Raw genomic sequence first — 26,757 nt, 5'->3', positions numbered from 1 at the left:
GGCGCTGAAATTGTCCAGTGCAATGACGTCCTAGTAATACAATGAAGGCTGACAACAATTGAGCACATGTAACCATGACGTAATTGCACTAGATAATTTCGGCGCGGGAATTTTGAATATCGCGTGTTGAGAGCCGGCTGTTTTTATTCGTTTTTATGGTCAACATGAGTTTGTTTCAAATAAAACCACGTGATTCGTACTTGATAATTGTTTTTCTAACATATAAGGTATAATGTTGTGATTGCCGAAGTCATCCTTTAAGAAATATCCTGCAATCTTACTGGTTCTTAGTCGTGTGGTATGACACGATAACGAGTTCGTATCCACACGATACTCGTATGCGCTATTTGAACCAATCAAAGGTGCATAGCAACAACGGGACTGGTCGATTCTAAGCCCTAGGTAATTCCTTGTAAAGTGTACGATTTAATTTGATTAACATTTGATTAAAATTTGGTATACTTGATTAATATATTTGTTTGAATTGAACTGTTTAAGAATGCGAATAAAAGTATTGTTTTAGCCGCTGCTTGGCCGCATATATCGTCTCATAACAAGCGACATCATTATTTTTGGCGTAAAACAACTCGGCTTCGCCTCGTTGTTTAATAATGATATCACCCAACGATAGATGCACGACAGCGTCTATAAACAATACCTTTATTCGCTAAATATTGACAAGAATAATAGTTCATTGGGTAGCTGAATATCTGTCAAGTGCTAACTCAGTTTATACGTTCGTAAACAATTGGCAAATTTCATCAGAAACCAGTGTTCTTACTAATACCGTCAAAACTCGATTGTTAGCATATGTGCTTACTATTGAGTGCTTTTGAAAACATGAAATTGTACCAAAGTCTGGCGCTTTACCAACTGGGCGAATGGGTTTGAGACACAAATTTGCAGGTTTACTTGTTCGTATTATAACTATGTGTATCGATGATTTTGCTCAAAACCTTTACACTTTTGTGGATGGGGCACTTCATGTTTGCGTGTTTTAAGCACATATGCTAACTATCGAGTTTTTACAGTACTTCATTATCAACAAAAAAGACAGAGTGCGAGCAATATCACGGTTACCTACCTACTTCAAGGAATTCTAAACAATGTTGCTGCGAGCATCAGAAGCATATACGTCTCGTCAAATCTGCAAAGAACAAATGAAAAACAATTGAAAAGCCATTAATTTATTAATTTAGTACGTCACGGTTTTTCGTGGAATATAAACTGTCATAATTGCATGCTTATTGAGAATTCACAGGAGTACTTCCATCTGTTGTACATTGTGTATGTTGGTTGTCGGAAGTGCTATTTTATACAATTACCTACGTTACCACAGACTATACTGCTTGTGAAATTAAGGAATATCGACAGGAAAACATCAACATTTCTCGTTGTTAACTGTTTGTTTCATGTTTTAAGGCGTAAACGATGGGAAGTTATCTTTGAAAGTTGAAGCTATTAAGCAGAGCACGCGCACTTTTGTTGACATGTTTTTATTTATCAATATAGTATAATAGAGTCTATCTAATCTATGATATACACTGTAGAAATATTTTACTCAACACTGAGTAAAAAGGTCACAGCTCAACAGTTGAGTAAAAAATTACTCAACATTGAGCTCATAATAGGTCACAACTCAACTGTTGAGTAAAAAAATTACTCAACATTGAGTAATTTTTTACTCATTTGTATCTGGAATCCATAATTATTATTTATTGCAGTAGTTCATGTCGCATCTTTTTCCATTAAAAGAAGTGAAGCTAGACATGATAATTCTTAATTTATATATTTCTTTGTTTTTCAGATTTATATACAATCAATGCCTGGCGCATAGTTTTAAGCTCCGATCATAAGTAAAAATATCTTACATTATTCGTCAAGCACTTATACCTCAAAAATGTAAAAAGAAAATGTTAAAATTTTAGACATTTTTTCAGACAATATTTAATCAATAATTAAAATGTAGATACTCAAAATGGATGAAATAATTGGAAAATAAAGAATATTAATACTTGAATATTCAAGTTAGACGGATGTATTTCCAATTTAGTTACATCAAAAGTCTCTTGGTCTATAATAGCATACATTGAGCATACGTAACTGACCTTAGTGATGATATTGATAATCTCTGTAGTAAAACAAGAAAGCTGTATAATTTACATTGTAAATCGGATCAAATCACATCAATAGGATTACCAGACTGAAACGTGGAAAGGTTATTCCTTGTAAGTGACTCCCGTAAGAACTTACAAGTACACAACTCATTCCTTTTATTATTCTCAATTGTCAATAATATTCGGAACATTTGTTATTACTCTATATCATTATAATGTCTAGCATATATTATCACAAATAAAGGTCGTCATCAGCGGTCAAATCAAATGTTAATAATGAGTATTAATACTAGAACATTTCCATCCGTCATTAAAAAATGCGCGTCTTAACGCCCAAACGACTTAAGCCAATCGTAGATCCATCCTTTGCGCTCATTTTAGTGATAACACCAACACCTTGCCGGGGTAGGACCATAAAAATTACCATAGATTTTGGGTTGATGAGGCCTACCATCCATGATTTCCATATTCAAGAGATACTGATTTTTAACTTGTTAGTTAGTTTGAAATAGCTTTTCCTTTTATATTTAGGACAACATTGGATGAAAGTCACATGTTCATAGAATATTTAGCCGAAAATCAATTTTGCCTATATTTTTGTACATAGCCAGAATTTCCCAATTTACGCTCATGACGTCATAACGATATTATGTGGGGAATGTTTGTACTTAATTTGTTATTAAATATCATGATAAATGTACTATACTATACTGATATATAGTATATGTTTGGATGAACTTGTTAATTAAACAAATCCGTACCAACGGATGAACTTGTTAATTAAATAAATCCATGCCAACAGTTGTTTTCATTGTCAATAGGGTCAAATCACCATTAAGAGAACGTGTGGCAATGCTATTACAATAATTATAATGAATGCATATTTAGATAAATGAATACTAAAGAATAATTTTGTTACAGAAATCAAAATTTGGAAAATGTTATATACGGACAACATTAAGCTTTTGTAATTATTACATTACCTTTTACTATGCTAATTTTTAAGGGAATTTAAGGGACTAAACATCGGTTCGATAATCATTTGATTTTTTAACGTTTTTAACCTACACATTATTGATTATCGCTTCCGGTTTGTTTATTTTCCCGATACTGAATCAGGTGAAATAAATGTCGCCTGACCTGAAAAGCCTGTGTGTTGTTAATGTCCTTGAACTTCTCATTGATTTGAATAGACAGAATTAATGAATTATATAACGGCATGTCCTATCATAGAAATTGATTATTGGAACTCTTAATTTACATAATGCCCTATAATATATCCTATCTGGTAAATCTCTGCAGGAGAAAACATCGATCCCTCAAGCTGAGTTCATACTTCTATCGCCACTCGGTATCACAATTTACCAACAACGAGTGACTGCCTATTACTAACGTCGCTAATAATGACCTCTGGCATCCAGTTGCTCAGATAATCAACCGTGTTGTGTCCAAGGGTAGCATGACAGCGATGTTTGCACTGATATTAAAACAAATAAAGCAGGCACACAAGAGGAATGATATTCACTCGGGATGATGTTGCTGAAGGTGCTCTATAGATACATGTGAATGACCTCGGATTTGTCCTCAGCTTTGATACCATTGATGGTGTCATTAAGCATAATAAAAGCATTCGGATCATGCAGTGTATGAAATCACATGTGACATAAAGTTGTGTATCATTCGCATAAAGTTGTGTATCATCGAAACCAATGCCATGCCAACGATGTTGTAAGAAAAGGATGGTTATAAATCCTGATACAAAGTAAAATCCTATGGTCCAAGTCTCGACCCTGTGGCACTCCATATTGTTACGGATGCTCAAATGGCTTTACCACCAGATAGCTCCAGATGCAGCTTGATAACGCTAACACACAAGCATGACAAGTATGACACTGTCCAATTAAAATGGTTGAACTCAACTCCACTGGTCCTTTAAACCGTTTAGAAAGTACCATCAATGGCATCAAAAGCTGCGAAAAAGTCCAATAACCCCACGAAGTTTGCCCCCCCCCCATATTGAGGCAACCCCCCCCCCTCAAATTACGTCAATTTCCGCTTTTGCGGTAATTTTGCGGAAAATTTGTCGATTTCCCCCCAAATTCACTTTGCCCCCCAATGCCCCCCCAATGCCCCCCGAAAAAAATTCCTGGTGCCGCCACTGGTTTGGATGAAGATGCGGAGGTGTCCTTTTGTCACCTGCCCCTGTCACACTGAGATGATATTCCGGGTTGTTTGGGGTTTGGTGGGCTGTGCATGGAGGGTTAGGGTTTTAGATTTCAAACTGTTTTGCATACTCATCATGTCTGTGTTTTTCAAGAGCTCTTCATGCTTCTAATTCTGTATGAGTGGATTTCCTGAATGTGTATTATTCATGTGAGTCATTTACATAAACCAGAAACAAATCCTATTAAAGTAAACTAAATTAATGCAGCTGTGTGGCAAAGACTTTAAGCTATCTACGAATTGATCAACAATATAAACCAGTTAGGATTTATATCCTGCATACATGGTTCAAGGACATTCATATCTTCTTCAACTACTGATAACATTAAAGCAGCAGCATGCAATGCTGCACGGAAAAAATATTACCTTAAGGGTAGACAAGGTATTGTTGGTCGAAGCAACCTAAAAATCGATTGGCATTATCTAGATCAATATATTATTGAAAATTAACACCTTGATGTTTTGCAAAAGTTCATTCTACAAATCGTGTACTTTGCAAACTTGCTTAATTTATTGTTGTTAATGAGTTATGTACGTTTTACAAAAGTGTTGTTGTTTCAGCCCTCTTTACAACGTAACTCAAGAGCCGCAGCACCTATAAAAGTATATCTGTTATATTTTAATTCTTCTACATGCTCGCTATGAATTGAGCAATGCAGTTTTTGCCAAAGCTCACTACCATTCGTAAGATGCTGTGAACTACCAAATCACAACAGTTTAAAATAATTAATAACCTTAAACTACTTCATTCGATCAAATTCATTTGTATCATTATTATTAGACCAAAATTGGTCAATTTTGTAAGTTGACAATTTCTTGTTATTTAATAAACAACTAACATATTCGATCGAATCACAGCTATCTCTCACTCGATATAGAAAGTAAAATATTTACAAGCATACTTTAGTCATTAGGGATGAATACAAAAACGACCAGCGGTTGAGCGCCGGTTCCATCCGGTTTCCATTGTTTAGAACAATAGATCCCGGACGAAACCGGCGGTCTACCGCCCGTCGAGTTTTGATTTCATCCCTTACCATGCTTTAATACTAATTTTGAACTCAATGTAAAGATGGGGAGTTACAATGGAAATTGAAAGATGCGATATAATAATGGGAAAATGACATTCGGAACTACGAGGAATCGTAAGGAAATTAGAGATGAACAGTGGCAGATAGTCCGAAGAAAAAAGAAAGACAGAAAACATGAACGACAGAGACTTGAAGGTATGGACAGAAATACACGTGACATCAAACTTTGCATCCAAAAAGTATTTTATCATTTGCGTGAGATGACTGTTCTCTTCTGTATTTGCACATAATCCATTACATCTATGTCAATTTACATTCACATATTTCTGTAATGTCTTGACGCTTTCTCATAAGAATTCATAGCAACCGTTCAAACAATGCCACTGCACAGATCGCGAGACTACATGATTTATATTGAGAAGTTAATTGAGGTGCCTGTGATTGCTGCATAGGTATTTGCATACTCAGAGCAAATTTGATTCAATGCCGATGGTTGCCTTGAAACTTTTCTGATATTTCTTTTCTTTTATTTGGCGATTATGTGAGGAAATATCTTGTCTTAGCAACATTTTAGAATGAAAAGCAGAGACAAAACTATAATATGTACAAGATTAACTACAGCTACATACCATAGCAATTGGTTAAAACAATTTTTGAATAATCGTCCTGCACTGCAAGCAGGTTGCACTCATCACCGGTGAACGTCTACAATCATAGATTGAATACAAAACCGGTCTTTTCAAAGACAGTAATTTTAAAGGTGAGGGTGATCAACACGATATAAATATTCTATAGATGAGTTGACTTCTGACGGCAATGCCTGACAGTATGCGCACGCATCATCACAATTTCTATTGTTTTTTGCCTGGCAGTATGCGCGCGCAGCATATTTTGTTCAGGGCTCGTGTTTTTAAAACTCCCGGCATATTACAATAATACTATTGAACAGTGTGTTGGTTGCATGGGGTTCACTCAAGCATAAAGATATACCAGTCCCTTGCCTTTGCTGATAAACATTGAGGTCAACTCATCTATAGAATTACGATCCAGGTCCTTATCCCTGTTCTTTGACAGGGAGAGCGTGGCGCAATGGTTAGAGTACTTGCCTTTAGTGCATGAGGTCCCGGGTTCGATTCCCGGCGGTGGCGATTTGCTGGGTATTGACTTGGAAAAAAAAAAGTCTGAAATTAATTGGCAACTTCTGTAGATTAAATTCAGACTTCCGCTCTCCTCATGGTTAATTTAGAATTGGGTAAATGAATCATGAAAGTACTCCGTCCTTCGGAGGGGACGTTAAGCCGTCGGTCCCGTGTACAGAGAGCCATACCTGTACATGTATCTCGCAGCCAGTTTCGAAAAGAGTAGGGTGTTAACCCCTGACTGTTCCCAACCCGTCCCGGTGTTCAAATGGACCCCAATGGAAATAAGCTTCAATAGAGGCTTTCTTGGGTTATCCAGGGTTGTCAAAAACCCGAACAAATAAAAAAAAAAACACCTATGGTTAAATGCAAAGGTACCGCGTGAACGCGATAGTGCAGTGCAGTACAATATATATTCAAAAATTGTTTTAACCTGTTGCTATGGTAGTTAATGCTGTTATACACCATCACTTCTACGGCGAATAGTACAGGGCAGTGCATTCAAAAATAAATGTAAACCCCGGTGCTATGGTAATTAATCCTGTTACATCACTACTTCTACCGCGAATTGCCAGTCTCAAAGATGGATTGACAGCTATGATTGCTGAATTGCCATTGACGTTTACTTCTCTATTTGATCCATAGTGGAAATAGTTTTAACATGCACGGATTAAAACAGTGTTGGTTTTTACATTGGGTTTCTTAATTGTATGCCACAGAATCTTCTTCTTATTGCATCTACAGCGTTTTACCAATGGTCATTGAACAAAAGGTTAACCAAAGCTATGACAAAAGGAAGTAGCATAGCCTCATCACAATGGCATAGTTCTTTAACCTCAAATAAACAATCATAGTGCGCAATTTGACCTCAGGTTGCAGAGTACGAGTTTTCGTACCCAAATTTTCAAAGACAATAAATGTATTGGGGTTAAAGAACTGTGTCCCTGATAGATGAGCATGTTGTGGATCCTAGTGATGTCAGTGAAGTAAACATACACCCTTTACCATTAGAGCCGCAATAAAATCAGAACGTGACACTTGATATATAAAGCAACAAGGCATCAGCCGACGTGTATGAGTAGGAATATATTAAAAGATTCTATCTCCAAAGAACGTATTAAAGAGTAACCAATCCTACGCTAAGTAGTCATTTAAATTCAATGAATCTATTGATTTTATCTCTAGTAACACCGTATTTTGTAATACTACCCTTTAGAGTGAGAAAATGTCACATTTCCTGTATTAAATTAAAATAGAAACACTCTGACATTTTCATGATGTAATTAACGAGTGAGTGAAGTATGCAATAACTGGTTTATGTTTAAATCAACAGGTTGATGAACAGATTGATCATTGCATAATAAGATCTTTCATTAGTTTTAATTACCGTGGATTTTCTGTTTCAAATATGAAGCTCGCGATCTATTTTTAAATATAGTAATACTGTAATACCTCAGAGGATGATTTAAGGAAGCCCCATCATGCACTGCGAAAGTGTTATCACTAGAGTTTCAACTGCCACTTTACTTTTCAAATCCCATTGAACTCTGTGCAAAAGATGTTGTTTTAGAATTGTAGAATTGTGCATGTGTCATTATTACTTGGTCGATTTCAGAACAAAAGTGATGTGTGTTTAAAGGATAATTCACACCTTCTGTAGATAACATAAAATGTGAAATCGACCAGCGTCTTCACAGCGGTTTTTTATCTAAATATAACTGTACAAATTCAAATTTAACCATGTACTTCTATGCAGATAGCAAAGCAGTGGTGTCATGTTACTCACACTGCTCGCCTGCTGCACAGTAAACCCAGTGGTGTGGTGGGTAGTACTTATATCATCCTCTGGTAATACCTTTATTTAAATTTAAATAGATGTATAACATATTATGGTCAGCATGTTCAGCAGAAATGTGTGTCTGAGGCGAGTAGGATGGCAAGGGCCATATTTTTCCATTTTTAGCCATTTAAATAAACATCTGCAGTTCATTAATCTAAACGCATTTTATATATTTCAATAGGTCTTACAGTTCTTAAATTATAATATCAAAACAAATATTTAAAGCGTTTCCCCACTCAAGAAAATTCTTACACATGGAATGGAAATGACATCCCTATAATATCAAGCCTGGGGATTTTCTTTATAGAACCCATATCATTCCTCTTGTGTGTCAGCTTTGTTTGTCTCAGTATTTGAGTGGAAATACCGTCAGGTTATACTATCCTGCGACCCGCCTAAAAGGAGGATTTCGTGATCCTAGCAGCCTCTTTTTATGACATTTTTCAGTAAATAACCACAAAAAAAACTTATTCCTAAAATGTCTGTTGTTTCCGATTTTGCTTTTGCAAGTTATGGATAATTATGTATTATTACACTGCTCCATAGGCCACTCTTGTAATTTCGTTCTGGTATACCAGAACGAAATTAAAATTTGAAGATATTTTTGTTAAACGAATTAATCTGCAAGAAATTTTTGGTACATAAATATTATGTAGCCAGAGGTTTCCAGTGATATAAAAATCTAATTAGTCTCAAATGTGGTATACCATATTTGAGACTAATTCGACAGTTTTTTGATGATTTCTTCGGAAATATATCGATTTGGAACGCCAAATTTCAATATGTTTATGAGAAAAATGTGAGCTTTCATCTGATACCAAAATCAGCATTTTTGATGAGGTAAAGTGGGGATGAGATTGTCAATCAGGTTACCCACCTTTAAGTTAGACCCGACTATAAAAATCTATTTCCTGTCACTTATGTATTAAGTGATTTCCAAATGCAAAACGAGAGCATTAATTCTTTCCACGCGGGTGTCGACTGCAGACGACAAGTTTCAAAATAAAATTTAAAACTTCAAAAATTTCAGAATTGTAAATTTTCATGACCATATTTGGAATCACCTTGACAAATGCATTAAAATGAGTACAAGCAAGCCTAGTATTGGTTCAGTGGTTCTTAAGATAGCTCTTGATATTTTCAGAAAATATCTCAAATCTTGGATTTTTTATGTTGAAGCCTATGGATACATGTAGCATGCAGAGTATTAATTCAGTCATAGACTTGAATAAAACATTAACTCATAAATCAAAAACGTCATGAATTATACATGCACAAGAGCATTAATGATCATGAGGAGCATTAATGATTATGAAAGACATATTAATGATGAATATCCGTTGATCGCTTGGATTATATACCCTGAACCAAATTGTCTTCAAGATTCCATGCTGAATTGCTTAAAATAGATGTTGTGATGAAATATGCATGATGCCAATTGAAAATTTAAATACACTTTTGCATGATGTGCATTTTTTTGGTGTAATATTCATTTGTCAACCCAGACTATAAAAAGTCACTATTTCCTGGTTTGTACCTCCTTAAGAATTCACGTCGTTTTAAATCAATCAAAATGATCAAATGGCTTTTGAATAAAAATATGAATGCATTGTAAATAACTCGATCTGACCCAAATCCAATGAGATCAAAGTCGGCAATTATGAAATTCAGATATGGGTAAAAATAAAGAACAAACACACTTAAAAATGGAAAACCTTTGAAAATTACATAATAAAAGTTAACAACTTTGCAACCAAGTTATGCTAATTTTAAAAATGTCCGACTTTCTCCTTATATTTATTAATCATATTATATTGAAATATTAGATTAGAGGACTATTAATTTGAAGATGACATGATGTACATTTTATTATGTAAAACTAACGATTCAAATTTTGCCTGCCCAGGCAATCATCTTTATCGCTTTAACTTCGAGGGTGAATATGATCCGACGTTCTATGTTCAAGCATTTGAACTCATCATGAACCGGGCTTGTTAGTTTGAACAGCCGATGTACTTGACCATGTTGACAAGGACTTGAACGACGTTATCGTCAAGGCACCTAGAAATTGAACCTGATACACACTGTATAATATGAATACTAATTTTGTACGCCAAAATAAATTGCCTGATTTTTTTGTGCGTGGTAAATGATGTATACACGCTTACATAAATATCTATGATAACCTATAGCGAAATATTTTTATATTAAATTACCCCAAATTAAAAGTATATTAAAAAGAAAAAGACAAAGGCGATTATACGAATAAGAAGAACAAATTTTAAAGTTCTTATTTTGCCTGACACTAGCGTACTTCAAAGACAACTCCCGTGTTTCACATCATCATCACCAGTCGGTTATGGAACAGGCGACTACAACCCAGCAAACACAAAAACGTTTAAAAACGTTTTAAATAAGTTATATTTTGGCTTTTGGTTTAGGTAAAAACGTTTTGATAACATTAAAATGTCGGGTTATATAAAGGTCATGATAACGTTTTAAAACGTTTTGTATGAAAGCACACTACAACAATATTTTTAATGTTTTCAAAAATGTTATTGTAAACTATTTTTGCAAACATTTTGCCAAATATTGTGTCAATACTTAAATAACATTATGTTAAAATATTTGAACCCAGCAAACACAGAAATGTTTTTAAAATGTTTTTTTCTAAACCTGTTAATAACATTTAAATGTCGGGTTATATAAAGGTCATGAAAACGTTTTTAAAACGTTATTGAAAATATTTTGGGCAAACATTTTTCGCAAAATATTTTTTCAACCTCAAAATAACATTCTGTTTAGAATGTTTTGTATCAAATTTTCAAGAATGTTTTTGGAATGTTATTAAAACGTTTTTATACCCTTTATATAACCCGACATTTAAACGTTTTCTGTAAAACATTTTTGTTTGCTGAGCAGTAGATTATCCAAAAATGTTTTTAAAGGTTATGAAAACGTTTTATACTCTTAATATCCCCTTTATATAACCCGACATTTAAACGTTTTCTGACAACCTTTTATAACCTTTTGCGAATGATGTCGCAAACGTTTTGTGTTTACTGGGAAGCTTTCTCCAACTATTGCGATCTTGGGCAAGCGAAACAATTTTGTTTGGCTGCAGCATTCCTTCCAATATCTGGACATACTGTAAGTACGGTGTGCGCGGCTCTTCCCATGTGGTGGAATATAAAGGACTATGATATTCTTTCACAGGCTCGTCGTCTTCAAGTTCAAGACGCAGTATATGACCGAGAAATTTGAGTTGATGAATCTTGACTCTGGCAACCAGTGAAATGGTGTTGGTCAGATTGTAGATGGTTTCATTTGGAATCCGATCCGCGTTTCACAATTCTCTTTTAATTTCCCTTCAATCATGGTTCACTTCAATCGACCCATTTCTCTTACGTTTCACCCAAAACATCTCTAGACAGCTTATACAATAAAAAACGGCATAATATTTCAATATTGCTCGATGCTCTTTGTTTTACAAATCATCTAAATCCGAAAAAGCTTCTTAATATTACAATTTTGTATCGTAAAGTATTCAGTGACCCGGTTCATTGCAAAGAAGCTCTTTTGAAAGAAAATATTGTTCAAACGAGCAATATTTTTAAGAGACCGCTTCATTTACAACGCTTTTATACAAATATTTGGATGTATTTTCTGTCACTTTATTTGCCTATCCATGTTAGTTTGTATACAGGTTCTTGAGTACATTAAATATAGACATAAGGGCCGAATCAATACGATTATATTCTTAGTCGGTCGTACGTCATAAATCGGAAGTGTTTTTACCTATAGAAATGCTAAAAATAGTTCCCACCGACAGTATTTTTTTCACCGCCGTAGTATTTCTAAAGGCAAATGAACATTTGGTGAGTTTACTTCATTCTTTCTTTTCCTTTCACTTTCACCAATTCTTCGCCACATCTTGAACTTGTGCGACCATTAGTGTACAAACAACGAGAATTGCAAAATATGTATTCCCATATTGCTGGATCTTACATATTTATAATTCTATATGGCTGATATTGGTATGGATAATTACGCATTTCCAGGCCCGTACGCAGGGGGGGGGGTGCGGAGCACCCCCCTCCCCAAATCTGGAAAAATTTACAAAAAGTCCCAAAATTTCAGAATTTGCGAGCGTAGCGAGCAAAAAAATGGGTGTTTTTACGCTTTTTTGGACAAAAAAGGTCCAAATTTGGTCCACTTTTCACAAAATTGCCCCCCCCTGGAAAAAGGTCCACTTTTTCAAAATCAGCACCCCCCCCAAATGAAATCCTGCGTACGGGCCTGCGCATTTCTATGTCCTTATAAGCTCTTATATATCACAATGAGTGGTTGGCCATGATCTAGAAAGTCACCAAAATGATTTGTTTCTTTCATAACCAAGTGACTTGTTCTCAATAACATGTGACACATAAAAGCAGGTTTTCGCATCAAAGTTGTTTAAAAGTTATTAACTGGATCGATAAAGCTTGGAAGAATAACAACCTATACTAGTATCTAAATTACTATATGAAACTGAAAACCTATACCTAAGAGAGAAGTGGGTATGTTATTTGCCATGAAGTGACCGTTAGAATATGTAACGCAGAATTTAAAAGCCCAACCATCCGTCATCTGACGGCTCTGACTGACCTGTAGAGAATTGGGTAAGTTATTTGCCATGATGTGACCGTTACAACTTAGCAGCTAGAGCATATTAAGCAACACAATTTAATAAGAGATGGTTTCAAAGCCCATGTAAGTGATTGGGCTATTCCAGAAAATAAGTGCACACCCCCTATAGAGGTGTAACTTTTCAATCAAAGAAATGTCTGGATTTCCAAGTTTGCTTTCTAACAACGACTGGAATTCCAGTTGCCAATGTTACTTGAAAAAGCTTGGAAATGCAATTAAATGAATGAAATATCACGGAATTGTCCAAAACGATCCCTCAAATTGCGGAATACTGATTTGGAACTATTTTTCTGCTGGATTTGTTCACCTTTGGACACTTTAAAAATCTGGATTTCCAACAATCAAGACTGGACAAAAAGTTCGGAAATCCAAACTCCTCTATAGGGGGTGTGCATCTATTTTCTGGATTAGCCCAATTTACAAAATGCAACACGGGAGCATGCAGCAGAATTAATTCAGTCATAGACTTAAGGGGGTACTACACCCCTGATCAATTGTGTGCCTATTTTTGCATTTTTCTCAAATATTATAGCACATTGATGACAAGTAAGATGTGTATATTATAGGGGCAAGGACTACAACTACCGCACTGAAAATTCAGCAACTCAAGGCAAGTAGTTATTGATTTATTGATCAAATATTGGTTTTCCCTCATTTTTGACTGTAACTCCATAACTGTTGTCTGTGCTGAAATAAAATTTCCAGTGCAGGAGTTGTAGACCTTGCCCCTATAATATACATATCTTACTTGTCACCAATGCGCTATAATTTTGAGAAAATGCAAAAATAAACACAAAACCAGGGTGTAGTACTATAAACAACATATATATTAATTCATAAATCACACACATCATGAATTATACATGCAAAAGAACATGAAAATCCTATATTGATGATTTATACGAAATGCAAATTGTCTTCAATATTCCATACTGAATTCTCGCTATTCGCAATAAGGGCGCCGCCAGCGGTTTGCGATGTAATCGTGATGTATCATGGGAAAATCGTGATGTATCATGGGAAAAGGTCGACATCCAAGTCCGCGCAATACAAATATTACCATGCTATTACATAGGAACACGTGACAATATTTTTTAGTTTGTCAATATAACGGTATTACACGCAAATCGATAGAGAAAAATTAATTGTGCACATTTCAAATCACATTATTAAGTATTATTGAGTATCGATTCGCGTGTAACACCTTTATTTTGACAAACTAAAAAATATTGTCACGTGTTCCTATGTAATAGCATGGTAATATTCGTATTGCGCGGACTTGATGTCGAACTTTTCCCATGATACATCACGATTACATCGCACACCCCTGGCGGCGCCCTTATTGCGAATAGCGAGAATTGCTTTAAATTGATGGTATGATGAAATATGTATGATGTCAGTTGTCGTTTTATAACTCACACGTCGGAATTTGCATTTTTGTGATGTAATATATTTCATCTTTTGACGCAGACCATAAAATGTCACGATATCCTGATCCGTACCTCTTAAGAATTCATGTCTCCTTAACTCAATCAAAATGATCAAATGAATTAAAAAGGGAAATTACACAGAAATAATGTATCGTAAATAAACAGATCTGATCCAAACTTATTCAGATCAAAGTCGGCAATAATAAAATTGAGATATGGGTAAAAATTAGGAGCAAAAAACAATGGTAAACCTTTTAAAAGAAATGACATATAAAAAGTAACAACTTTGCAACAAATTATACCAATTTTACAAATGTCCAACTTTCTTCTTAGTTGATATCAGATCATGTCATGTATATTATTTATGCAAAAGGTTAATATTTAATGTATGTGATCTGAATATTAATTAATCCGATATCTAATATTAAAATTGTAGAATAATATTATTTAGGAGATGACATAATGTACATGTTAAAATGATTTAAATTTTGCCCATGCAATCATCTTTATCGCTTTAACTTCGAGGGTGAATATGATCCGACGTTCTATGTTCAAGCATCTGAACTCATCATGAACCGGGCTTGTTAGTTTGAACAGCCGATGTACTTGACCATGTTGACAAGGACTTGAACGACGTTATCGTCAAGGTACCTAGAAATTGAACCTGATACACACTGTATAATATGAATACAAATTTTGTACGCCAAAATATTTTATTGCCTGATTTTATGTGCGCGGTATAAATGATGTATACATGCACGCTTACATGATTATCCAAGTATGATAGCCTATATTAGATTACTTAATTATACATAATTACCCCTAATTAAAAGCATATTAAAGAGCAAAGAAAAAGCTGATGTACGAGTCAGAAGAACAAATTAGAAAATCTTTCTTTTGCCTTACACTAGCATACTTTAAAGGCAAGTCCCCTGTTTACGTTACACCAAAACAAAAACAAAATCGTCCAATGCTTCTTAATATTACAATTTTGCATCGTATTTAGTGGCCCGGTTAAGTGGAAAGAAGCTTTTTTTTTAAAGAAAAGTTTTGTTGAAAAGAAAAAATATTTTTAAGTAAAGCACCGGATCGTTAATTTGTAACGCTGAATACAAATATTTGAATGTATTTGCCTGTCCATGTCAGTTTGCAAATGGATTCTTGAGTACCTAGCACGGACAATGGGTTTTTTTTTCATCTTCCATCTTTCTACCACCGCCATAGTACTTTAAAGGTAAATGAACATTTGGTGAGTTCACGTGTTTCTTTTTCTTTTCACCTTCGCCACATCTTGAATTAGCACGACCATTAGTATACAAACAATGTAAATTACAATATAAGAAAGTGAATGGCAAAATATGTATTCCCATATTTGATCTATATTTGCTGGATCTGAACATATCGACTGCCCTTGCCAGAAGTGGGTAAGTGCAACCTTGTAAACATTTGGCAATTCACACACAGTGTGTTGTACTCATCTACATGACAGCTACACATGGCAGCTACTGCACTACCCACTTTTGGCACTGACTTGTCGATATATGTCCTTTTATATCTCCTCTTATATCACAATGAAACCAGCTATTCTGGTTGGCCATGATCTAGAACGTCTAGCAAAATGATTGTTTCTTTCATAACCAAATGACGTGTTCTCAATAACAAGCAAGTTTTCTCATCAAAGTTGTCCTCCCTGAAGATTGCCGAATTGGATCGATAAAGCTTGGGAGAATAACACACTGTTACACTTAGTCACAGTTGATCTAGAAATGCCATGATATAAAGTAACCTATATCTAAATTACTATATCATGACAACATGCACCTAAGAAGAGAAACTGGGTATGTTATTTGACATGATGTGACCGTTAAAATTTGAAACGCAGAATTTAATAAGCGATGGTTTCAAGGCCCAACCGCCTGTCGACTGACGGCTCCCTGGCGGTACTGGCAGTTTAAACAAATTCTATATCAAGTAAATTCTATAGCTAGTACGTTATGAGAATTCGACAGGATATTGGATGAAGCATATTAAAGAGCAAAGAAAAAGCTGATGTGCGAGTCAGAAGAACAAATTAGAAAATCCTTCTTTTGCCTTACACTAGCATACTTTAAAGGCAAGTCCCCTGTTTACGTTACACCAAAACAAAAACAAAATCGTCCAATGCTTCTTAATATTACAATTTTGCATCGTATTTAGTGGCCCGGTTAAGTGGAAAGAAGCTTTTTTTTTAAAGAAAAGTTTTGTTGAAAAGAAAAAATATTTTTAAGTAAAGCACCGGATCGTTAATTTGTAACGCTGAATACAAATATTTGAATGTATTTGCCTGTCCATGGCAGTTTGCAAATGGATTCTTGAGTACCTAGCACGGACAATGTTTTTTACCCATCTTTCAATCTTTCTACCACCGTCATAGTACTTCTAAAGGTAAATGAACATTTGGTGAGTTCACGTGTTTCTTTTTCTTTTCACTTTCGCCACATCTTGAACTAGCGCGACCATTAGTATACAAACAATGTAAATTACAATATAAGAAAGTGAATGACAAAATATGTATTCCCATATTTTATCTATATTTGCTGGATCTGAACATATCGACTGCCCTTGCCAGAAGTGGGTAAGTGCAACCTTGTAAACATTTGGCAATTCACACACAGTGTGTTGTACTCATCTACATGACAGCTACACATGGCAGCTACTGCACTACCCACTTCTGGCACTGACATGTCGATATATGTCCTTTTATATCTCCTCTTATATCACAATGAAACCAGCTATTCTGGTTGGCCATGATCTAGAACGTCTAGCAAAATGATTGTTTCTTTCATAACCAAATGACGTGTTCTCAATAACAAGCAAGTTTTCTCATCAAAGTTGTCCTCCCTGAAGATTGCCGAATTGGATCGATAAAGCTTGGGAGAATAACACACTGTTACACTTAGTCACAGTTGATCTAGAAATGCCATGATATAAAGTAACCTTTTAAAAATTTAAAATGATATCTAAATTACTATATCATGACAACATGCACCTAAGAAGAGAAACTGGGTATGTTATTTGACATGATGTGACCGTTAAAATTTGAAAGGCTGAATTTAATAAGCGATGGTTTCATAGGCCCAACCGCCGGTCGACTGACGGCTCCCTGGCGGTACTGGCAGTTTAAACAAATTCTATATCAAGTAAATTCTATAGCTAGTACGTTATGAGAATTCGACAGGATATTGGATGAATGTTCCACTTACAGAATGCCAAAGTCTTCTCGTTTCAGTGATGTTGCAATACTTTTTCGTTGCTGAAATAGTTACCTAACATCGCTATTAAGTTACTATAAAACTCGCATTTTTGTCACTTTTGAAATTTTTACCAAATTGTAAGTGCTTACAAAATGCAACACGGGAGCATGCAGCGGAACTAATTCAGTCATAGACTTGAATACAACATTGATTCATAAATCAAACACATCATCATGAATTATACATGAAGAAGAACACAAGGTATTAGCATAATTATGATGGAAATGGTTTGAACGTATGAAAGGTATTAGCATATGATGAATAAACCAAATTGTCTTCAAAATTCTATGCTGACTTGCTTAAAATAGATGGTGTGGTGAAATATGCATGATGTCAGTTGTCATTTTATAACTTACACGTCGGAATTTAAATACACTTTTACATGATGTGCATTTTTGTGATGTAATATATTTCATAATTCCACGCAGGCCATAAAATTTCACGATATCCTGATCCCTACCTCTTAAAAATTCATGTGTCCTTAAATCAATCAAAATTATCAAATGGCTTTTGAACAAAACACAGAGAAAGTACACAGAAATAATGTATTGTAAATTACACGATCTGATCCAAACCCATTAAGATCAAAGTCGGCAATAATAAAATTGAGATATGGGTAAAAATTAGGAGCAAAAACAATGGTAAACCTTTTAAAATAAATGACATATAAAAAGTAACAACTTTGCAACAAATTTTACAAATGTCCAACTTTCTTCTTATAGTTGATCAGATCATGTCATGTATATTATTTATGCAAAAGGTTAATATTTAATGTATGTGATCTGAATATTAATTAATCCGATATCTAATATTAAAATTGTAGAATAATATTATTTAGGAGATGACATAATGTACATGTTAAAATGATTTAAATTTTGCCCATGCAATCAGCTTTATCGCTTTAACTTCGAGGGTGAATATGATCCGACGTTCTATGTTCAAGCATCTGAACTCATCATGAACCGGGCTTGTTAGTTTGAACAGCCGATGTACTTGACCATGTTGACAAGGACTTGAACGACGTTATCGTCAAGGTACCTAGAAATTGAACCTGATACACACTGTATAATATGAATACAAATTTTGTACGCCAAAATAAATTGCCTGATTTTATGTGCGCGGTATAAATGATGTATACATGCACGCTTACATGATTATCCAAGTATGATAACCTATATTAGATTACTTAATTATACATAATTACCCCTAATTAAAAGCATATTAAAGAGCAAAGAAAAAGCTGATGTACGAGTCAGAAGAACAAATTAGAAAATCCTTCTTTTGCCTTACACTAGCATACTTTAAAGGCAAGTCCCCTGTTTACGTTACAACAAAACAAAAATAAAATCGTCCAATGCTTCTTAATATTACAATTTTGCATCGTATTTAGTGGCCCGGTTAAGTGGAAAGAATTTTTTTTTTTAAGAAAAGTTTTGTTGAAAAAAACAACTATTTTTAAGTAAAGCACCGGATCGTTCATTTGTAACGCTGAATACAAATATTTGAATGTATTTGCCTGTCCATGGCAGTTTGCAAATGGATTCTTGAGTACCTAGCACGAACAATGTTTTTTTTTTCCATCTTTCAATCTTTCTACCACCGCCATAGTACTTCTAAAGGTAAATGAACATTTGGTGAGTTCACGTGTTTCTTTTTCTTTTCACTTTCGCCACATCTTGAACTAGCGCGACCATTAGTATACAAACAATGTAAATTACAATATAAGAAAGTGAATGACAAAATATGTATTCCCATATTTTATCTATATTTGCTGGATCTGAACATATCGACTGCCCATGCCAGAAGTGGGTGGTAAGTGCAACCTTGTAAACATTTGGCAAATCACACACAGTGTATTGTACTTATCTACATGGCAGTTATACACATGGCAGCTACTGCACTACCCACTTTTGGCACTGACTTGTCGATTACACCACATTTCGCCATAATTCATTCTAGAAACGCTTGCTGTTAGAATAAGAAAAATTTTAATGCTAAATTATTGCACATTCTAGGGAAGCGTGGTTACTGTTTTGAAATAACCGAGTGAGAGGGTTTTCAAGAAAATATTTTTCCTGTCAAAACTGAAGCATCCTCTGTATAAAAGAAAATATGAATATTAACTGCACATCATATATAACTATTCGTGATACCCAATTGTGGCATATTTGAGGTCGTTTATGAGGCAGAGAATTTTATTTCAATTTTATATACGCCAAAATATTTTTTTAATTGAGCAAGAATAAGGATAGAAAAAACGTTAAAAATTCTATGTATAAATAACATTAGACCCGGCAAAAGATTACTGTTTCGTTTTTATGGTATTCTAATCTTTTATTTCCCGAAGAAACATTTGGGGTCTAAAATGGATTTTTTATGTAATTGATAAAAACATCGAACGTGTATACAAGAAAAATGGTAGGTTCCTCTATAGTATTTTACTGACCATGCTAATGTACTGACACCGTGCAAGCACATGTCAAAATCGATATAATGTATTGTCCATATAGACGCGCATTTATCATTTATTATTGTCGGATTAACAACAATTGAGCGCTATTAATACACATTAATGTTTTTAGGCAAATAAAATTCCAAAATATGGTACGTTTTCTGCTTTTGCTTGTCACGTGGTAGGCCTATATTGAAGTTGCGATTATATCTTCAAATACGTTTCAAATGGATTCCATCAAGACAAGTAGCCGAGTGGTCTAAGGCGCTAGGCTCATAGAGCATATCCAGAGCGGCGTGGTCCGCCGTGAGTTCGAACCCCGCCTCTGCCAAACTTTAATAGAAGTAATATTAAAATTTACCTTTTTTTAATTTCATATTGGGGAAATGTGACTGGGAGAATTTATGTATGGCGTGGAGTGGTGTGCTTGTCGATATATGTCCTTTTATATCTCCTCTTATATCACAATGAAACCAGCTATTCTGGTTGGCCATGATCTAGAACGTCTAGCAAAACGATTGTTTCTTTCATAACCAAATGACGTATTCTCAATAACACGTGACACATAAAGCAAGTTTTCTCATCAAAGTTGTCCTCCCTGGAGATTGCCGAATTGGATCGATAAAGCCAACGCTCTGCAGGGTCTATTGTTCTATTGTTTCCGATTAGAGCGCTGACATATTGGAAAATGTTGCCAATCAATATTCATGAGAGTGTACATTCAACGTCCAGTTTGCGAAATTGGGTGAGTTGTGTTTGGTAGGTGTGAAATACATGTGACTGGGCGTTGTAATTACGTAACGAATAAAGGCATTGACATCGTCGAATGGCTACCCAGTGCTGTTATGTGTTTAGTTATTATATAGGCCTAATAATTATTATTAAATGTATTTATCATTCCTTTCTTTTCCCTTTTCTGTTCTGTACTTATTCTTTCCTAGGCCTACATTTTATCACTCCCTCGCTCTCATTGTCCCCTCTCACCCTCCCTCTCTCATTCCCATAATTTTCCTTATATTTCTATTTATCTACTTGTCTTTATTATCCCTTCCTCCAGCCCTCATTCTCATTCTTCATATCCACTCCTCCCCTCTTCCTCCCTCCCCCCTCCCAAGACTTCTCACAGAGGTGAATCTGTCCCTCCCCAACCCCCTCCCCTCTTTGGGTACGCCACTATTTCTATACCAATCTCCTTCTTAAAATAAAATTAAATGGAAATTTCTTAAAAACAACCTTTATAGGCCTATACTTATACTTACATGTAGGCCCTATACGTATAGCGATTACCATTATAGTGTAATATAGATATATGGACTGGAAATGGCAGCCTTCATACATTCTAATGTGTAATCGATCACCAAGAGCATTCAATTTATTTAAATGAAACACCCATCGTCAGGTGGGTGGTAAAGATGATTGCATCGACAGCTAAAGCCTCCTTATAGTCTTCAGACCCACACAAGCACACATTTGGGATACATTGAGTACAATGGTACCACTTTACACATGACTGCCCTTACACATGACTGTAGTGTGGTCACTTATTGATACTCGCCTGTTGTGTAGAGCGTTAATATGATGTCGGGTCAGTGACCAATTTAATGGCGGAACCCCTTTATTCGAAACAATGGTACCACTTTTATGAATAGCCTGTCGCAACTTCTAATCGGCATCAAACGAACAAAAGATTATATAATCTATTGCGACTCTATTTCTATTTAAAACCTCTTTGGATAAAGCTTGGGAGAATAACACGCTGTTACACTTAGTCACAGTTGATCTAGAAATGCCATGATACCTATATCTAAATTACTATATGAAATGAAAACATGCACCTAAGAAGAGAAATTGGGTATGTTATTTGACATGATGTGACCGTTAAAATTTGAAACGCAGAATTTAATAAGCGATGGTTTCAAGGCCCAACCGCCGGTCGACTGACGGCTCCCTGGCGGTACTGGCAGTTTAAACAAATTCTATATCAAGTAAATTCTATATCTAGTACGTTATGAGAATTCGACAGGATATTGGAACAATGTTCCACTTACAGAATGCCAAAGTCTTCTCTTTTCAGTGATGTTGCAATACTTTTTCGTTGCTGAAATAGTTACCTAACATCGCTATTAAGTTACTATAAAACTCGCATTTTTGTCACTTTTGTAACTTTTACAAGTAATTTCAAAATGCAACACGAGACCATGCAGCGGAACTAATTCAGTTATAGACTTGAATACAACATTGATTCATAAATCAAACACATCATCATGAATTATACATGCAGAAGAACACAAGGTATTAGCATAATTATGATGGAAATGGTTTGACCGTATGAAAGGTATTAGCATATGATGAATAAACCAAATTGTCTTCAAAATTCTATGCTGACTTGCTTAAAATAGAATGTGTGATAAAATATGCATGATGTCAGTTGTCATTTATAACTCACACGTCGGAATTTTTAATACACTTTTACATGATGTGCATTTTTGTGATGTAATATATTTCATCTTTTGACGCAGACCATAAAATGTCACGATTTCCTGATCCGTACCTCTTAAGAATTCATGTCTCCTTAAATCAATCAAAATGATCAAATCGCTTTTGAACAAAACTCAGGTAAATTACACAGAAATAATGTATCCTAACACGATCTGTTCCAAATTCAATCCAATCAAAGTCCGCAATAAGGAAATTGAGATATGAGCAAAAATAAGTTGTAAAAAACTATGAAAATGTAAGAAAATGGACATATAAAAGACAAACAAAAGGTACAGTACCAACAGCAACAAGCCGGAGAAAGGGCCTGGATCTCGTGAGCGCAATATCTGTGGTTATATACAGATATATACGAGTTCCAACCTAATTAACAGACCACAGGTTTTAAATAAAGTTGTACACAAAGCTTTCGATAAAATATCATCTTCAGTGTGATATATATAAAAGTTACCAACTTTGCAACCAGGTTGAGTGGAAAGAAGCTTATAAAATTTTGTTGAAAAGAAAATATTTTAAGAAAAGCACCTAAACAGCGTCATTTATAACGCTCTCACAAATATATTGATATATTTCTGATCGCCGCATTTGCACTTGGATTGCATATGCATGTAACTTTGTAAAAATAGCGCTCAAACAAGCGATTAAGCTTATACTATAATTTATCCCCCGATAAAGGACATGGCCTGAAGAACGAGGGAAAATAATGAGTAAGAATATTATGCATTCATCTTGCTTTAATTACCTTACGGGCCATTATATATTGGAACTCCATTAGTTGCAAGTCCTCACTATAAAAGGTTCTGGTCTCAGCCCTGCCAGACTTGCGCCCTTGATGATTTTTGTAAATACTGAGCCCCAGCCCGTCAGGGCTTAAAAAACATCAAGGTCGCAAGCCCAGCAGGGCTGATGCCGGACACTCCCATAGTGAGAACTTGCAACTAATGTGGTTCCAATATATAATGGCCCCGCAGGGCAAGGAAGTAAGAGTAAACGTAATGTAATTTTGACCAACAGAGGGCGTCAATATAGTCATCATAAACTGCACTATTATAGTCAGTTTAGAGCCATATGTAAATTGACGATATACGGTAGTTTAGTTATGAAACCAGGTCGGTGGCAGGATTGTAACAAACCACGATAAATACAGGTCGAGTCAAGTCATTTGGCCTTATTTAAGCTCTATTCAAGTCAAGTCAATTGTCTCATTTTACCTCAAGTCACAAGGTATAACCTGTTACAACACTGTAAATTGGTGGGAATAGTTATAAAAGACTTAATAGCGAAAATCTCTTATTGTCCTTAGATTGCCTTTTGTCCGTTTTCCTGCATCTCTTTAGAACATTATTATAAATGAGGGCTGCTATTTTCTTGATCATGTTGATGCATATGCAAATACGCAGTTCCATGTCTGTTTATATCAAAATGAAACCGGCTTACACTGGTTAGCCATGATCTAGAACATTCTAACAAAGTGACTGTTTCATTCATAGCCAAATGACGTCTACTCAATAACACGTGATATGTGGAGGCAGCTTTTCACATCAAAGTTGTCCTCCCTTGAAGATTGCCGAATTGGATCGATAAAGCTTGGGAGAATAACACGCTGTTACACTTAGTCACAGTTGATCTAGAAATGCCATATAGAGTAACCTATATCTAACAAATCCAATATGAAATGAAAACCTGTACCTAAGAGAGAATTGGGGAGTGTTATTCGCCATGATGATATGATTGTTAGCGGAACTGTTAGAACTTGAAACTCAGAGCCATATATAAACAACACAATTTAATAAGGGATGCTTTCAAAGCCTAGCCGCCGGTTGACTGCCGGCGCACTGGCAGAACGCGTGGTGTAATCACGTTATATTGTTATGCACAATAGAAGCCAGACCCAACCACTGCAATTTTAAAGCTGTCCCTTAAGTCATTAACCTTCCTATATACAAACAAAAACAATAGTAATAAACAGTATAAATGATTGGGTATTTATTTCAGTTTGGGTATTTATGGGTACAGTTCAGAGCCGTTTGTATTTAAATATCATCCCCAAGAAAAGGGCAGTATTTGAAATTGATAAACGCCAGGCAAATTCAAAAGACACTACCCACGTCGTAACATGGTAATAACTATTGGCTCCCCCATTGCCACGGGTTGATCAAATATTCAAATACTTGGGATCATAATTATGGTTCATTATTAAAACAACGCCCTCTATTTTGAATTATTCACCATTTGAAGTGTAATACTTTACCTTTAAAGTGGCCATATTTATACTGAAAGTTTGAGAAATGTTAACTCAATGGATGGAGTGCCTTTTCCTACGTAATAGTGACATTTAACAAATATCGCTTCTGATCTCCATTAAACTCCATGCCCTTACTGTTTTTGAGAGCGTTTTCCAATAATTCTTTACACTGTACAGTACATGACGTTTTAGGTTTGTGTTTAGGTTTATGTGTTGTTCGTCCCATCGATTTGTACTATCAAGAAACAAAAGTACGGTTGTTGACGTCTTGTATAGTTGTAATTGCTAGGCAGGGTACTGATCATAACCCAGCAAACACAAAAACGCTTTAAAAACGTTTTAAATAAGTTATATTTTGGCTTTTGGTTTAGGTAAAAACGTTTTAATAACATTAAAATGTCGGGTTATATAAAGGTCATGATAACGTTTTAAAACGTTTTGTATGAAAAACACACTACAACAATATTTTTAAATGTTTTCAAAAAATGTTATTGTAAACTATTTTTGCAAACATTTTTGCCAAATATTGTGTCAAAAAATAACATTATGTTTAAATATTTGAACCCAGCAAACACAGAAATGTTCTTAAAATGTTGTTTTTTCAAAACCTTTTAATAACATTTAAATGTCGGGTTATATAAAGGTCATGAAAACGTTTTTAAAACGTTATTGAAAACATTTTTCGCAAACATTTTTCGCAAAATATTTGTTCAACCCCAAAATAACATTCTGTTTAGAATGTTTTGTATTAAGTTTTCAAGAATGTTTTTGGAATGTTATTAAAACGTTTTTATACCCTTTATATAACCCGACATTTAAACGTTTTCTGTAAAACATTTTTGTTTGCTGAGCAGTAGATTATCAGAAGATGTTTTTAAGGTTATGAAAACGTTTTATACTCTTAATATACCCTTTATATAACCCGACATTTAAACGTTTTCTGACAACCTTTTATAACCTTTTGCGAATGATGTCGAAAACGTTTTGTGTTTGCTGGGAAGGCACCACGTCATATTTGGTCCTATAGCACTATCGGTGTCCAGTTAGGTACCGATGACTCCTTTTGTCTTACCCTAGTGATGTAATAAATTGTATCAAGCATAATATTCAACATATGCACAGTGTTATCATATTTCATTTTAAAAAAACCCGAAAGCACTATGCAAATGTTCAGGGTACGATAGAAAGAGTCATCGGTACCAATCGTGGCACCGATAGCGCTACAGGACCAAATAAGACGCGGTGCCTATAATTGAAGACCGTATTAAAAGACTAGTTTGCGTCTGACGTCAGGACAACGGCGCATTGTGATTGGTTGCTGACCTGCGCAGTACGGCATTTTTGGTTTGGTTGACAAGAAGTCAGAAGCAAACTAGTCTTTTTAATTCGGTCTCCAATTATAAGTCATAAGTCAATAAGTTCTGTTCTGATCGTTAGGTTGCGATTCCCATACGCCGCGATCGTACGCCCGTCTAAATATTGACGAATGCAGAATGATAAGACGTATAGTTATCAAACCACTGCATCTATCAAAAGTAGAGTGAATCACCTGAATCATCATATCATATCAAATGATTGCCAAACTCACTCTATAATACACTATGACGTAGTGTGCTACAAACATAGCCCAACACCTCAGAAAATATTATCTTACTTTATTTTCATCGCTCATTGTCGCGTTCTCCGTTTAGTATTACATGGTAAATATCATCGAAGTAATATTGACCTGGAGACATTTTGCCAACGATCCTCCTCCTCATAGAGAGTTCGGCTAAAATTATCTCTTTCTCTCTCTCTCTTCT

General features: G+C 35.1%; 1 protein-coding gene across 1 annotated transcript in view; it reads right to left on the bottom strand.

Annotated features, from left to right (window-relative positions):
- LOC140165847 (uncharacterized) overlaps positions 1-26,757 on the bottom strand; it is a 52,978-nt gene that overhangs the window by 23,097 nt on the left and 3,124 nt on the right. Inside the window, 1 exon segment of the mRNA XM_072189177.1 lies at positions 1,085-1,147. The gene's annotated coding sequence lies outside the window, so the exon portion shown is untranslated.

This window comes from Amphiura filiformis, chromosome 12, assembly GCF_039555335.1.
Source record: "Amphiura filiformis chromosome 12, Afil_fr2py, whole genome shotgun sequence".
In the NCBI taxonomy this organism is placed as follows: Eukaryota; Metazoa; Echinodermata; class Ophiuroidea; order Amphilepidida; family Amphiuridae; genus Amphiura; species Amphiura filiformis.
This window is presented reverse-complemented; position numbering and strand designations above follow the sequence as displayed.